This window comes from Bubalus bubalis, chromosome 5, assembly GCF_019923935.1.
Source record: "Bubalus bubalis isolate 160015118507 breed Murrah chromosome 5, NDDB_SH_1, whole genome shotgun sequence".
Lineage (NCBI taxonomy): Eukaryota > Metazoa > Chordata > Mammalia > Artiodactyla > Bovidae > Bubalus > Bubalus bubalis.
The window spans coordinates 119433423-119447595 of NC_059161.1; the positions used below are offsets into that span (position 1 = coordinate 119433423).

General features: G+C 43.9%; 1 pseudogene; it reads right to left on the bottom strand.

Annotated features, from left to right (window-relative positions):
- Window positions 1-485: 485 nt before the first annotated feature.
- LOC102394847 lies at window positions 486-8212 on the bottom strand (annotated as a pseudogene).
- Window positions 8213-14173: the final 5961 nt, after the last annotated feature.

Consider the following 14173-nt stretch of genomic DNA (forward strand, 5'->3'; position numbering starts at 1 on the left):
CCTAGGGCAGGTAGCTTGGACTCCCTCACTAAGTGTAGATGCCTTAAGGAAGAAAGTTTTCAGGCTAAGACCATCAGAGAAGAGGGATGGGAAAGAGCGAGGGTGTGAAATAGAGAACTGATGACTTCTGATTTCTTGTGTCCAGTCACTGAGATCTTTGTATTTGCTCTGAGTCTTGTGTCCTGGATTCCCAGAATCATTTCAATGAGTCTCACCTTTCCTTGAAGCCAGTTGGAGGTGGGCTCCTCTCAACTGTGATTCAGACTTTGTTCTAGATCCTTCTCAATCATTGTACAACTCCCAGACAGAAACAGAGACACTGGATTTTTTCACCCCCATTAGGAGTGAAACCCTTTATTCTTTATTGAGAACAGAGTGTGAAGACCACCAAATACAGTTCACCAGCATTCTGGGCAGGAGTACCCTAAGTGTGATTTAGTGTTTGCTCGGCGCAGCCTTACTAATTCCTAAACCACACCAAGCATTTATACTGCCTGTGCCAGGCCAATCCTGTCATTTCCTCAACCAAAGACAGAAATACAGCCTCAGGAAGACATCACCCAAGATCCAGGTCTCTCTAGATGTCCTCACTCTGTTCCCGATAAAGGTGGTATAGCAGTGGCCTCTAGAATTCTGGGGGAGGCTGACACACACCAGTCAGCCTGAGCCCTTACCTGTGACTCCCACAAATATCAGACCCAGCACAATTCTTGGTTTTATTTCCCTCTTTCGGTAAGTGTCAAGGGATTTTCTCATTAACAGGGGATATGAGAGTTCATCCACAACCAAAAAGGGCCAAAACATGAAGTTGCCATGAGGAAGGGTGTGGGGGATGGGAGGACTGGGAGTTGGGGATACAGAGGATGATAAACAACAAAGTCCTACTGAAGATCATAAGGAAATATATTAACTATCCAGTCATAAACCACATGAAAAAGAATAAGAAAAAGAATATATATTTCTCTATGTGTATGAGTCACATCTCAGTGCAGCAGAACATAACGCAACACTGGAGGTTAGCCACACTTCAATAAAAATTTTAGTAAAGAAAAAGAGTGTCCATAGTTCTCCTCTCTCCCTGTTTCTTTCCTTCTGATTCCTGCTCCTTTTTTTCTTTGCAGAGAATGCTGGTTCTCCTCCTGCATCCCCACAATCCATACTTTATTAAAAAACTTTATTTTGTATTGGAGTATAGCTGATTAACAACATTCTGAGTTTCAGGTGGACAGTATATGGACTCAAACATATGTATCCATGAATCCTGGTCCCAAAAATTCCCCTCCCATACAGCTTGTCATATAATTAAGCGGAGTTCCCTGTGCTACACAGTAACTCATTGTTGGTTATCCATCTTAAATAGAGCAGTGCCCACAAAACTTTCTTGAAGACTTAACTCAGGTACTCTGGGAAGACTCCTTCGGCCCACACTCACCCTCTTTGGCCACAACAGGCTTGGTTGGGTAACATACTCTGGTTCCCCTTCTCCACCGGTCAGTCTGTAGCCCTCATCACTTCGAGGAAGTCCCCAGTGCCCCAGTGCAGAGCACCTTGGGATTCCATTTGCATGGAATCAAGTGCAGTTTTGCCTAGAACCAAGCAACCCTCCACATGGCTCCATGAGTTTACAGCTTTAGAATTCCTGAAATTCCCTCCCTACCTCAAAGTCTTCTTTGAGCCCATCAGCCAGCTTTGACCTCTCCTAGGGAGCTGACATGAATCCTCCACCCTGTGCCAGCGCTGAGCAGTCACTGTGAACCCTTTATTCACATTAGCATCCAGCCTCCCCACAGACGGGTCAGGTAGCCTGACTCACAAAGGGGGCACTAGGCCAGAGCTAGGGGAAGATGCATCTGAGAACTAAGGTGACCATGTAATTTATCATCCAAGCCAGGAAAACTGCAAGAAGAGAAGGGAGACTGTTAATCCCTATGGTGGGACAGCACACTGGGACTGTCCCCAGCCATTCTCCTTGTCACATGACATATTTCAAGGACTGCTAGAGCTGACTTCCCATGTTCTTCCATCTGAGGGTTCAGATTGAACTGAAGCTCTTTGAACACTGAAGACCTGAGTGATCCCCTCTCCTTGTGACTCCCACCATGCCAGCGTGGCATGGTGTCTCCACATTTACTTCAGGATGATCAGTGTCCCAGATGACCCTTTACTCTCAAGTGGTTTCTTTTGTGGGAGGCTCTGGCCAGCCCCAGGGCTCAGCATCTGCAATAGTGATAGATGGAGTGCAGAGGGCAGCCTCCTCCCCACAGCAGCCCAAGGGTTCCTGCAAGTTCCTATTTGAGAACCACCTCTCAGGGTTCTCCCCTCACCTTGAGGATGTAGGTTGAGCTGGGACGGGGTAGTTGATGCCATCAATGGTGAAGATAATAGTGGACAGGGTATTGACCACAAAGCATGAAACGTAGTGCTGTTAGAGACAGAGGGAGAGAGGTTGGCCCTGGAGATCCGTCTTGTGTGTGGAGACTGGGATGGACCCTGGGGCATGATCTTAACCTCAGAATCCTGTGGCATGGCACCGATGCGCTTCTGGATGTTATTGACCAGTCTTCTTGGGCCAAGGATCAGTGATGTCCCAGTATCCACAAGGGCCTCACAGCCACCAGAACAAGCAATAACCTTTCTTTTCATGGAGATGCTGAGAGACAGTGTGAATAGCAGGCATCAAGGTCACTCTGAGTCTCCCCAGAGCTTCCCCCTTCCCGACTGTCTTCTAAACAGCCCTTTGTCTCTTGCCCTCTTTTCCTTTGCTCCCTACATGGCCCCTTCCTTGACATTCTTAAATACAGTAGTTGAATACACCAGGCTATTTTGCACCTTGACACAAGCTGGTCTTCCTTCCTAGAGGAGCCCCCTCCACTTTGACTAGCAAATTTCTTCTCATCTTCCAGATTCCAGCTTAATTGTCATGGTTTCATGGAAGTGTTTCCCCCGGGTGTTTATCAATCTCCTTTCTTGACAGTCTCTGTAGACACTTCCTCATGTCTAGTATGTACCAAAGTCCAATTCACTATGTGTGTGTTTCATTTCCTATGCATCTGCCTTCTTAGATGTGAGGGCAAGTTTTATTCTCATTGCCTCCCTAAAGTGCCTGGCACACAGTGGATGCCCAAGGCTTGTCTGTTTAGTGAGTGAATTAAGACTGTGAAAATAATGAATTAGAAACATCCAGAGAGCTGTTTCTGGTGGGAAACAAATAACGGGTCAATCGCAGAGTGAAGATAGAGATTCACTGGGGCAGCAGATTCTCATAGTGGTAGGAGAGAGGGGCTCCTCTGGGAGAGGGTGTCTGCCAGCACTGCTCCTACAACCAGCTCAGACCCTGAGATCCTGGCCAGGAAATACATGACTAGCCCACAGAAACTCCAAAAGACGGGTCAGCTTTTGTCTGAGGGTATCAAACAGAATCCTATCAATTATGCCTCTTGTCCTCAGGTCACTCCTGGATTCCACCTTCCTGATTCTCAGTTATAGCCCCTGCCCTACTGTGTGCCCATGAACATGGGGTGTCTTTTTTATTAGTTGCTTTCACATCTTATGACTTCAGTAAATTTCTCTACACTACTCAGTAGTTGCTCCCTTAGGAGACCAGTTCTCCATGTTTGCTCAGCACTTTCCCTGTTTTTAAACAGACATTTATCTCTACTGAGAACTTCCTATGTCCCAGGTAGCCCTGAACATTTGGTCATCTTATACCTCTGCTCAGGGTGGAGAAATTCTCCCTGATCCTCTGTTCACCACACTGTAGAGTCCTCTAATCATGCTCCAAGCCTCACAGTGCAGTGGGTGCAGCCCTCTCCCAGCTGCACAGACCTCTCCGGACCCTTTTAGGACCCACGTCAGAGCCCTGGTCAGAATGCCTGGGGATTATGAACCCATGGGTTGTTTGTATATCTATCTACTTGTGTTTTAGTTTGTATATGTGTTTGTATGTGTCTCTGTGAGTGCTTGTGTGTCTCTGACTAGCTATGCATGTTTATATGTGTCTCTGTGTATGTTTTTGTGTGTCTGCTTGTATGTTTCCATGTGTCTGTGTGTCTGTGTCGTTGTGGGTGGTGTATATGTCTGTGTGACTGTGTGTCTGATAATTTATTTTTGTATGTCTGTCTGTGTCCATGTACAATAGTAGCAGCATCACTTGGGCTGACCCTCAGAGGGAGAGGTTACCGGTCCATGTGTATACTCCAGTCACCTGCATGGATCAATGGTACCCAGTTGAGCACTCCCTGGTAGTAGGATTTATCCACCCCACAAACATCACCACACTGCCTTTTTCCCTGCATGTGTAAAGAGAAGAGAAGGAGGGGGATCCTTGGAGGACCGTAACAACAGCACTATCTTAGAGCTGTGCTGGTCCACCAATCAAGGCCCTAATAAGTCCCCATGAACAGATGCAGAAATCAAGTCTAGAAGTGATTGAGAGCCAGACTGAAGTCCGTTATTGGCTAATGAGTGGCACAGAGGAGGTTAGAAACTGAGTCACATTGCTGGGCTCCACCCACTATAACTTCTGAAGATACCTTACTTCCTGCGACCTGAGTGCTCAGACACACTCAGAGGACACAGTGCTGAAGTGTTTTGGCTTTCCCCTTGTCCAGCTTGTCCTTTTTTCAGGAAAATCAAAGCCTGGGAGTTCTAAGGGTGTGGGTTCAGATCACTCAGAGTTGGCTCCATTGGCCTGTGACCTCTACTGTTCAAAGGGCTCCACACTCAGAAGGGACCCCACCTCTGCTCTCCCTGTCTTGAAATGCTTCATAATTCTTGAACAAGGGGTCCCACATATTTGTTTTGTGTCCCACACTTTCATTTTCCCTAGCTCCTGCAAATTGGGTAGCTGGTCCTGGGCTCCCAGTGGAATGCTAATGAGGAAGGAAAGATATCCACCATCCTTCTCCTACCTTCCTTATAAATTCAAAAGCAAATCGTATTGCTTTTTCCTCCAACTTGTTTCCTGTTGCCTTCCACTTGTCTTCCTCCTCACTCACCCCTCTAGACCAAGTTACTGGTTTTGAGACCAGGAGCAGCGTTGTGCTCCAATAAAAAGTTATTTATAAAAGCCAGTGGTGAAGCCAGGTACAGCCCTGGTGCTATATTTATCCTGGGTTAGATTATCTCTCAGGATTCTTCTTTATCATGTGTTCTATAATTTTCGTGCAACTGAAAGCATCTTAAAGCTAATTTGGAGAAAAGTATTGTCCATCTCAAAATTACTTGCTCAAATAGAAGGCAAAAACAGGCTCAGAAATGGCACCTTGATTCTTCAGCTTATCAACGATGAGGATGGCTCCAAAGACAGATATGTTGGGGTACTTCAAGCCCAAGACACCGTCAAAAGGTGCACCCTCACACTCATATTCCACAACGCTTAGACTGAACAGCTGATCAGTACTTACAAGGTCCCCAGTCTGTGGGAGAAAAGAGTATTCCCACTTACAGATATGTGAAGTGGGGCTAGGACTGGACTGGTGCATTGTCATTAAATCCTCAGAGAAGAATTGAGGCTGGGCTCTGACTTTTGTGGACCTCAGATGGTTAGACCAAGCTGGGAGAGGAATTTGGGTTCCATCCGTGAGAAGCTGTGAATGTTAAAACATCTGCCCCTCTGAAAAACACCCACTGCATCAGTCAAATTGGCCTTGTGGCTTCTGTCCAGGTGGGGCAACCAAGAGGGAGGCCAGGATCCATTGCTGCCTCCTTGTGGACAAAATGAGTCGAGAGCAAGGTAGCCTTCTCTGGCATCACTATGACCTAATGACAGGAATGGACTGAATTATCTGTAAGGTACTGTGGATTCTGCATCCGTCCAGGAATACAGAAGCCGAAAACACAATCATGCTGGCAGGGATCTATGAAACTACTGCCTGGGAAATTCACTTTTGGGGATATGTGTGTATTTGTGCAAGTGTGTATGAGAAAGAGAGAGAGGGGAACTACTCAAGTACTTTGGGAAGGCAGGCCATACGTTTTATGAGACTCTCAAAAGCACCCTAGAGTGAGAACTCATTTATTAGGCCCCTTGACATCTCTGGCCTCCAGTTTCCCACTATGGGTACCTGAAGCCCTTGACTGCCCCCAGGGTCCCCAGATCAGTTTTATCCTGTCCCTAAACACCTTACAGAAACTTCCATCCTGAAAAGCCAACCCAGCTCCACCATTTATCACATGTGTGACCTCAGCAAGGCCCTTGCTGTCTGCACCTCAGTTTCCTCATACGTCTCATGAGCTAATCAGACTACCTGCTGTGTGGGGTTGTTGCAGGATTAAAGCAATTATTACCTGAAAGTGCCTGGAACAGTCTGTGAATATAAAGGTGGGTGCTTTTTTTCCCCTCTTATCACTCCCAGAAAAATGAACCTTGAACTGCTCATGGGCAGAGGAGCTGCAAGTCCACACCTCAAGCCACTCTCTGAGTTAGCTATCCATTTGCTCATGTGTCACCACGGGCACTGCCTCCCCAGGGACAGGATCCTGTGTGTAAGATGGCTGATATCTATGGGAGTTAGGCTAGGAAGGGTCCTGCCAGATGGTCCTGCATCTGTTTTGCAAGCAGGGGTCACTCCATAGCCATTCCTGACTCAGCTTCTCTTTACACGTTACATGAACAGTGTCATAAGCAAGAAATCCCTTCATGCTCCCAGATCCATAGGCAATGCTGAAGGTCTTTTGGGTAGGCCAGAAGGTAGAAGACTTGTAATGTCTGAACCTAATTTGTGTAGCTGCAGACATAAGAGATGAGTGCCATCAGGTGACAAGGGTAGAAACAGGGTGGCAGGGCAAGTGAAGGATGGTCTGGGTAGGGGGTGTCTGTACTCACAACAGGCTGGTCTGGGCCAAGAGGGAGGGCACCTACAAGTCAGACGAGCCTGTGTCATAGATAACCTGGAATTCCTGAGGGGGTGTTCCAGTGGTGATGTTACCCTTATATTGCATCTACAGGGAAAAGGAGGGAGTGGATTAGTGCAGAACTGGCTACCCTCAATCCCACACTGCTGCCTCCCTCTGGGTGCTATATATCTTTTGAGATCACTTTCCAACCACTGTGAAGCTCACAGCCTTTGATCACACAGGTGCTTGCATTTTATTTTTTTTTTTCCTATGCCACATTGTATGCAGGATATTGATTCTATGACCAGGCATTGAAGTTGTACCTCCTGCATGGGAAGCCCATAGACATAACCACTGGGTCTCCAGGACTGTTGGACACCCAGGGATGTCCTGGTGCCTTCATTTGAGAAATTCTGTAGTCTCTTCAAACCCAGCCTTACGACCCCTTTCTCCAGGAGGTCCTTGATCAACCCCAGCCACTCCCTCCAAACTCAGACTACATCCAATCAACAGCAAACAGTTGACCTTTTCATTTGACATGTATTTACTCTTTGCCTATCTCTCAGACTGGCATGGGCATTCTTGAAGACAAAATAAGTCCTTTTTTCTAATCAAAAAACAGTAACCACTGTGTGAGATTCTTATGGCCTTACACAGAATATGGGTTCAGTAACTTTTTACAGCTGTGGTTCTTGTACTGTGGAAACTGAATTCCTCTGCCTGGTTATTCACAATTGCTTTGCAGTTGGTACTATCTTCTGATCAGAGATGGTTTACTCTTCATCTGTAACTAGTTCACTCCCTTAGTTCAGAAGGAACTGCTGCTGCTGCTTCTGCTAAGTCACTTCAGGAATGTCCTATTCTGTGCAACCCCATAGACAGCAGCCCACCAGGCTCCACCATCCCTGGGATTCTCCAGGCAAGAACACTGGAGTGGCTTGCAATTTGCTTCTCCAATTCAGGTAGTGAAAAGTGAAAGTGAAGTCACTCAGTCATGTCTGACTCTTAGCGACCCCATGGACTGCAGCCTACCTGGCGGCTGAGTCCTTGGGTTTTTCCAGGCAAGAGGACTGTAGTGGGTTGTCATTGCCTTCTGCTCAGAAGGAACAATCTCCCTCAAACTAATGACACATCTTTGACACAGAAATGGATGCTTACCTGCCACCTGGTAATTTCTGGGCCCAGTCACCAAGACAAGAGTAGAGGATGATAGTGCCTTCTCCTCTGCGTGGGGCACCTTTTGCCCAGTGTTTCTGCCTCCGGCAGGAGCCCCAGCCCCAACATCCCACGTGGCATCTCCAGATGAGCCCCAGTGGTAGGCTAGAGCGCCAGGGGGCTCTGTGGAGCACCATCCTCCCAAAACATTCACATCCATGATGTTCCTTAGGGGGTGAATAGTTATATTTGAGCCACGAGAAGAAATCTGAGAGAGTCTGTAAGCATGTTACTTGAGGAAATTGTTCAGCATTTTTTTCACTGAAGATATTTCTCATGGTCTTCACTTTCCTTAGAGGTATTCTTTCACAGAACATTTGACAAAGAAAACAAAGAAGATGCTACAATTACCTGTCAGTGTTAAACTATAACTGTCATTGTAATGGCACTGTGTATTTTCTAATCATTTTTATGAGTCACCTTATTATAAGAATTTTCAGCATATTCCATTGGAAAGACATATGACATATGTTTGAATAAAGATTTTGTTCTGTAATGTTGGGTAAGCCATATGATCATGTGGAGTCTCAGTCTCCCCTTCAGTAAAATGGTGAATATAATGATTCAAACCCTCCAAATGGGATATCTTGGGGATAGTGAAGTGATGGATATAAGGTGCCTGATAAATAGGAAGTCTCAACAATGACAGCCACTAGCACTGCTGTTGCCATCCCACTGTATCCTTCTCATAGAAGCTCAGGGAAGGAAGTAGAAGGGGAATTCCTATCCTGTTTTACAAGGGAGGAATTTGAAATGCAAGAGGTTTGTGAATTGGCTGTGGTCACACTGCTTGTCAGATATAAAACAATGTATAAGTAGATCTCTCAATTTTTCTTCAAGTTGAAAGAGATGAGATAGTTGAAAGAAGAATCCAGGAGATAGGGAACAAGTTAGGGAAATGTAGAAGCTTGAGAAGGAAGGATGAGTCAATTGAAAAATTAAAAGAAAACAATACAGAGAGAAATACATTCACAGAGACTTCCAAATGAGATATAAATGAGAGATAAATGATAGTGATACAGAGATGCAGACATAGACATATACACACTGAATTAGAGAGGGAACAAAGAGGACATTCTAAATAAAAGGGAGAAAAGTGCTATTCCACAGGACCACACCTATATCTGCACTGACTGTGCACTGAGCAATTGCAAGGAGTTCCAATTTCAATAGGGCATGACATGACTGGACCCCAGAGTTGCGCAACTATGAAAATCTACACCAAGAATCTTGGGTCCCACAGTTTCTATAACAAAGTACTTATCAATAAGTAAGGGTTGAACTTTAAGATTGTTAGGGAAATATTCCATTCTGTTCTAAACCCGATGAGTAGAAGAATAATCAGATGAAAAGAAAAATCACAGAAAGGAAGATGATGTGGCTTACAGTCTCCATAATTAAATGACTCTGAAATCTGAGAAAGCCACCAGCCTGAGGTGCTCAAGCCAATTCATGCTTCTTTCCTGGCTCCAAGTACTCAGGGAAGTACAGATTCTTAGCATGTAGTGGTGACCAGGAGCCCCTAGTTATATATGCTATGACATGCCCTAGTTTAGCTCTTTAGGCCAATAATAGGTCTGAAGAAAAACAAAGGTCTTGATAAAATCTTTACCTTCATCAGTGTCCTTGGTGAGTGGACTTTGGAGCTTCACAAAATACAGAAAATTGAACTTAATCTTTTCCTTGAAGTTTGGCTGGAAAATCAAACTAATCTGCATGGACATCTAAGAAGGTGGAGAACCGTGACTACTTGGAGGAAAAAAAAAAAAAAAAACTGTTAAGAACATCATAAAAATGGATACTAAGGGACATGCTCTACATTTGTGGCTTCATGTCATCTTCATAGCCACTTCATGAGATATGCATTGCTGTCTTCATTGGAGAAGAGATTGCTAGGAGGATAAGTTGTCAAATGGCAAAGTGAAGACTTCAGGGACAGCCCAGGGACATACAACTGGCTTTAGGGATTGGGTCTAATGGCAGACATCAGGGGGGCACCTATGATGCCAGTCTGCATCAAAGATTTAGGGCAGAGAAGTCCTTCAATTGCATGCTTTCAGTATTGAAAGAAATGTCATAGCATCCACAAGATATTTTATAGCATCCAACAAACATACAAGGAAGAACTGTGTGCTAGGTTCTGGGTTAAAGGCTTCAAAGTCAAAGTTGATGAAGACAAAAGTAGTCTTTATCTTAAGAAAGCTAGCAGTCTAGTTCCCACAAACTCATGGCTCCAGGAGGCAGGAGACATGATACTAGGACTAGGTGGCCATGTTGAACACTGGGCCACACAGGCCTTACCACTGGGAATAGCCTTTCCTCCACTCCACCCATGCTGGAAAGCAGGTCAGTCAACCATGTTTTCAAGAGAATCCGAAGTTTGGATATTCATGTACAATCTACTGATTTTAATGTTAGCAACTAATTTTTTTTCCCAAAAAACAGTGGGAATGAAATCTCTACAGCAATGTGCTAGAATCATTCTTCAGTCTCTGCAGGCTTTTATTTCTCGCCTAGAGTTGGGAGTGCAGTGGCGACAGGGAGGAATTTAATTCATGTTGGTCGATTTACAAAGAGACTGAATGCATACTGAACATGTGTGTTTCCTTTCTACTTATAAAGAAAGATCATCAGGGACATACAAACCAACAAAATTTAACTGCGGAAGATAAATGGATATATTTCTGATATACTTTTCCCATAGGGTCTATGTCATGAAAAATTTTGTCTGCCAAACCAAACATACAAAAACCGATTTTGAAATGTCTTCCCAATTCAAGAAGACAAAACAACTGTGGCAGCCAAAGTAAAGACAATCGTGTTTAATGACTCATCCAGGACTCCCAGGGCCTATTCCTGCATGAGATCTATCCATGCCTGTCCCTTGAATACAACAGGAGCCTCTCCTTTTGCCAGGTGAGTTTAGATGGGGCATTGTGACTTAATCCTCATTTTCCATGTTGTTTAAATTCAGTTCTGGTGGTTAAATCCCAACAGGAGGAACATTACATCACTGAAAAATGACACAAATATACGTCCTTTGAAATGTGTTGGAGAAGACTCTTGAGAGTCCCTTGGACTGCAAGGAGATCAAACCAGTCCACCCTAAAAAAAATCAGTCATGAATATTCACTGGAAGGACTGATGCTGAAGCTGAAGCTCCAATTATTTGCCCACCTGATGGGAAGAACTGACTCATTAGAAAAGACCCTGATGTTAGGAAAGATTGAAGGCAGGAAGAGAAGGGGAAGTCAGGATGATATGGTTGGATGGCATCACCAAGTCGATGGACATGAGCTTGAGTAAGCTCCAGGAGTTGGTGATGGATAGGGAAACCTGGCATGCTGCAGCCCATGGTGTTGCAAAGAGACCGACATGACTGAAAGGACTGAACTGAACTGAACAAATCGAGAACAAAGAAACTGATAAATCTAATTGCATCAAGTTGGTAGCTAGCTGCCCATAACAACACATTACTTAAGTGGCTTTAAAATTCAGAATTATGACTACATTCAGAGTGGAATATCTTCTAAGGGAAAACAAAACTGTCCATCCAAAACAAAACCAAAGAAAATCAAAAGAAAAACAGGAAAGAAATCTGAAACTATATTCAACAACTTATTGTTCCTCATAACTTCTGTTATTGTGACAGAATCATATGTATGGTAAGAGGTAAAATCAAGACAATAATTAAAACTAATGTTCTGAAATAAGACTTTCAGTGGCCAGATAAAGAGGTTCACACATAACATAAAGAACATTAATTCAAACCCTGCTGTCTTAAATCTTGAACTGAAAGCATGTTTGTACCAACTAATTATTTTTATTTTTTTTTTAAGAAAAATGTATACTTCTTACTCTGACTACTGTAAAGCCTACAGGCAATGACAACTTGATAACATTGACTATTCTGAGGTCTAACATGTACCTTCTAAATACATTTCCCATAAGACGATGCATGGATTCTTAACTTGATGGCTGATTTCAGACTGGGTAAAGAAATTCACAAAATAAACTTGGGAATCGTGTAGGACCAGAAAGGTAAGGGACTTCAAAGACCAATGGGGACTGGACAGAAAGTTTAGGAATCCAAATGAAAAGGCCAAACATCTACCAGTTTGTTGGGCAGAATGATGTTTCTGCTTCTCAACACACTGTTTATGTTTGTTGTAGCTTTCCTGCCAAGAAGCAAATGTCCTCTGATTTCATGGCTGCGGGCAGCATCCACAGTAATTTTAGAGGCTAAGATGAAAAAATCTGGCACTAATTCCACATTTTGTCCTTCTATTTGCCATGAAGGATGGGACTGGATCCCATGATCTTACTTTTTTAATATTGAAATTTAAGCTGGCTGAATGTGTCCAAATGTTAATAGGCAACATCTAATTTGTCACTGTGATAGATTGCTAGGGCACCAACTCAACATTCTGAGCACTGAGAAAGGAAAAAATTCAACAATATTTGTGCTATTTTTGTTTCTATTAAGCATAGGTTATATAACTACAAAAGTTCCAGGAAAATAAGCTAGGGTATCCCTTCTGGGGGTGATGAGAGAGTGATGGAGAGTAGCTATAATACAGATGAAGCCTCACTCACTGGCCTGCAGCTCATCTCCTTCTGTGGAGGTCTGGTTCCTAATAGACCAAGGACTGGTACTGGTCCTGACCCACTGTACTGGTATTGTGGACTCCTGCTCTAAACCCAAGAGTGGGACATTCTGTAAGACAAACAACCCTGCTTCTGCCCAGTTTCTGGACAAATAAATGGCATTAAAATTGGAAGAGGAACAGTTGCTTCATCTTAAAAAAGAACAACCAAGTGCAACATATGACTACATTATTTCAATAAACTGTGAAAACTGCTTTTTGAGAATCAGGGAAATTTGTACATGGACTGGATATTAGATGTTAATTTTATTGGAAACAAATTAGCATTTTTTTCACATCCTATCATTTTACCCCAAATACTCATTATGCATTTTTTGTGAAATATTCATCTTGTCCCTAAAACTCTTCAGTAAAAATGAATAAGAAGTAAAAGAGAGAATGAAATGACAGTCTGTCTTGATTTAAAAACAGATTTGCATAGCTGATAAGGATTGAATTGTGTCCACCCTAGATTCCCAGTGTGATGGTTTTAGGAAGTAGGGCCTTTGAGAGGTACGAAAGTTGACATGGGGTTTTGATGGTGGTCCCTCATGATGGGATTAGCCTTTTCCTCTTTTTCTCTCTTATTCTCCCTCTTCTTCCTTCCCTTCCCCCACCACAAATGAGGACATAGCAAGAAGAAAAAGACCTGTTGCAAGTCATGAATGTCTTTACTGGGAACTCATTTGGCCACTACCTTGATGTTGCATAGTCTCCAGTCTATGAAAACCTGTGGGACAAAGAGGCTAGTTTTGTAGTTATTGATGCCAAATGATAAAATATAGGGTTCATGACACTCTTCTTTATTATATTTGTTATGTTTGAAATCATTTGTAGTAAAAAGTTTATAGCAAGTACATTTTGAAATTTCTGTCTTAGAGATACCCTGAAGAGCCCAAGATAGCAGATTCAGGCAGGTTCCCAATGAATGAGTATTTGGAGGACAACATGCTCCTTACTCCAACTCATCTCTTGTCATCTGAAAACCATCCCCCACACCTGACAACCTTACTGCCCCCCCATCTGTATCTCTATTACCCTGCTAAGCTGAGTCATCTAGTGGAGATATTGATGATTCAGGACAGGGTCTGGAAGCAGAAGGAATGCAGACAGTTTTAGAAAGAATGAACTGGGCAGACCCTTCCTTGGTTTTCCCTCCTTTACTGCCATCTGCATGTGAGGGATTGGGCCTGGGTAGACAGGAAGCCACAAGTGGGGCTGCATGGATATTTGCAAGAGAAGGGAGGAGGAATTCAGAACCCAATAACCAGGAGTTGGGCAGGTTGCCCAGGACACAGGATGGAAGGAAGAAGCACTGGGAAAAGAATAGCACCTACCTGAGGGCAAGACCTACCTGAGTCTTCCTCTTAAACTTGGAGGTTTTGTCCTTCCTGCTTTAATTTCTGCTCCAAATGTGGAGGGGATAGAGCTGTACTCACTGTAAATGAGTCACGGGGAGAAGAACGGCCTCCCCC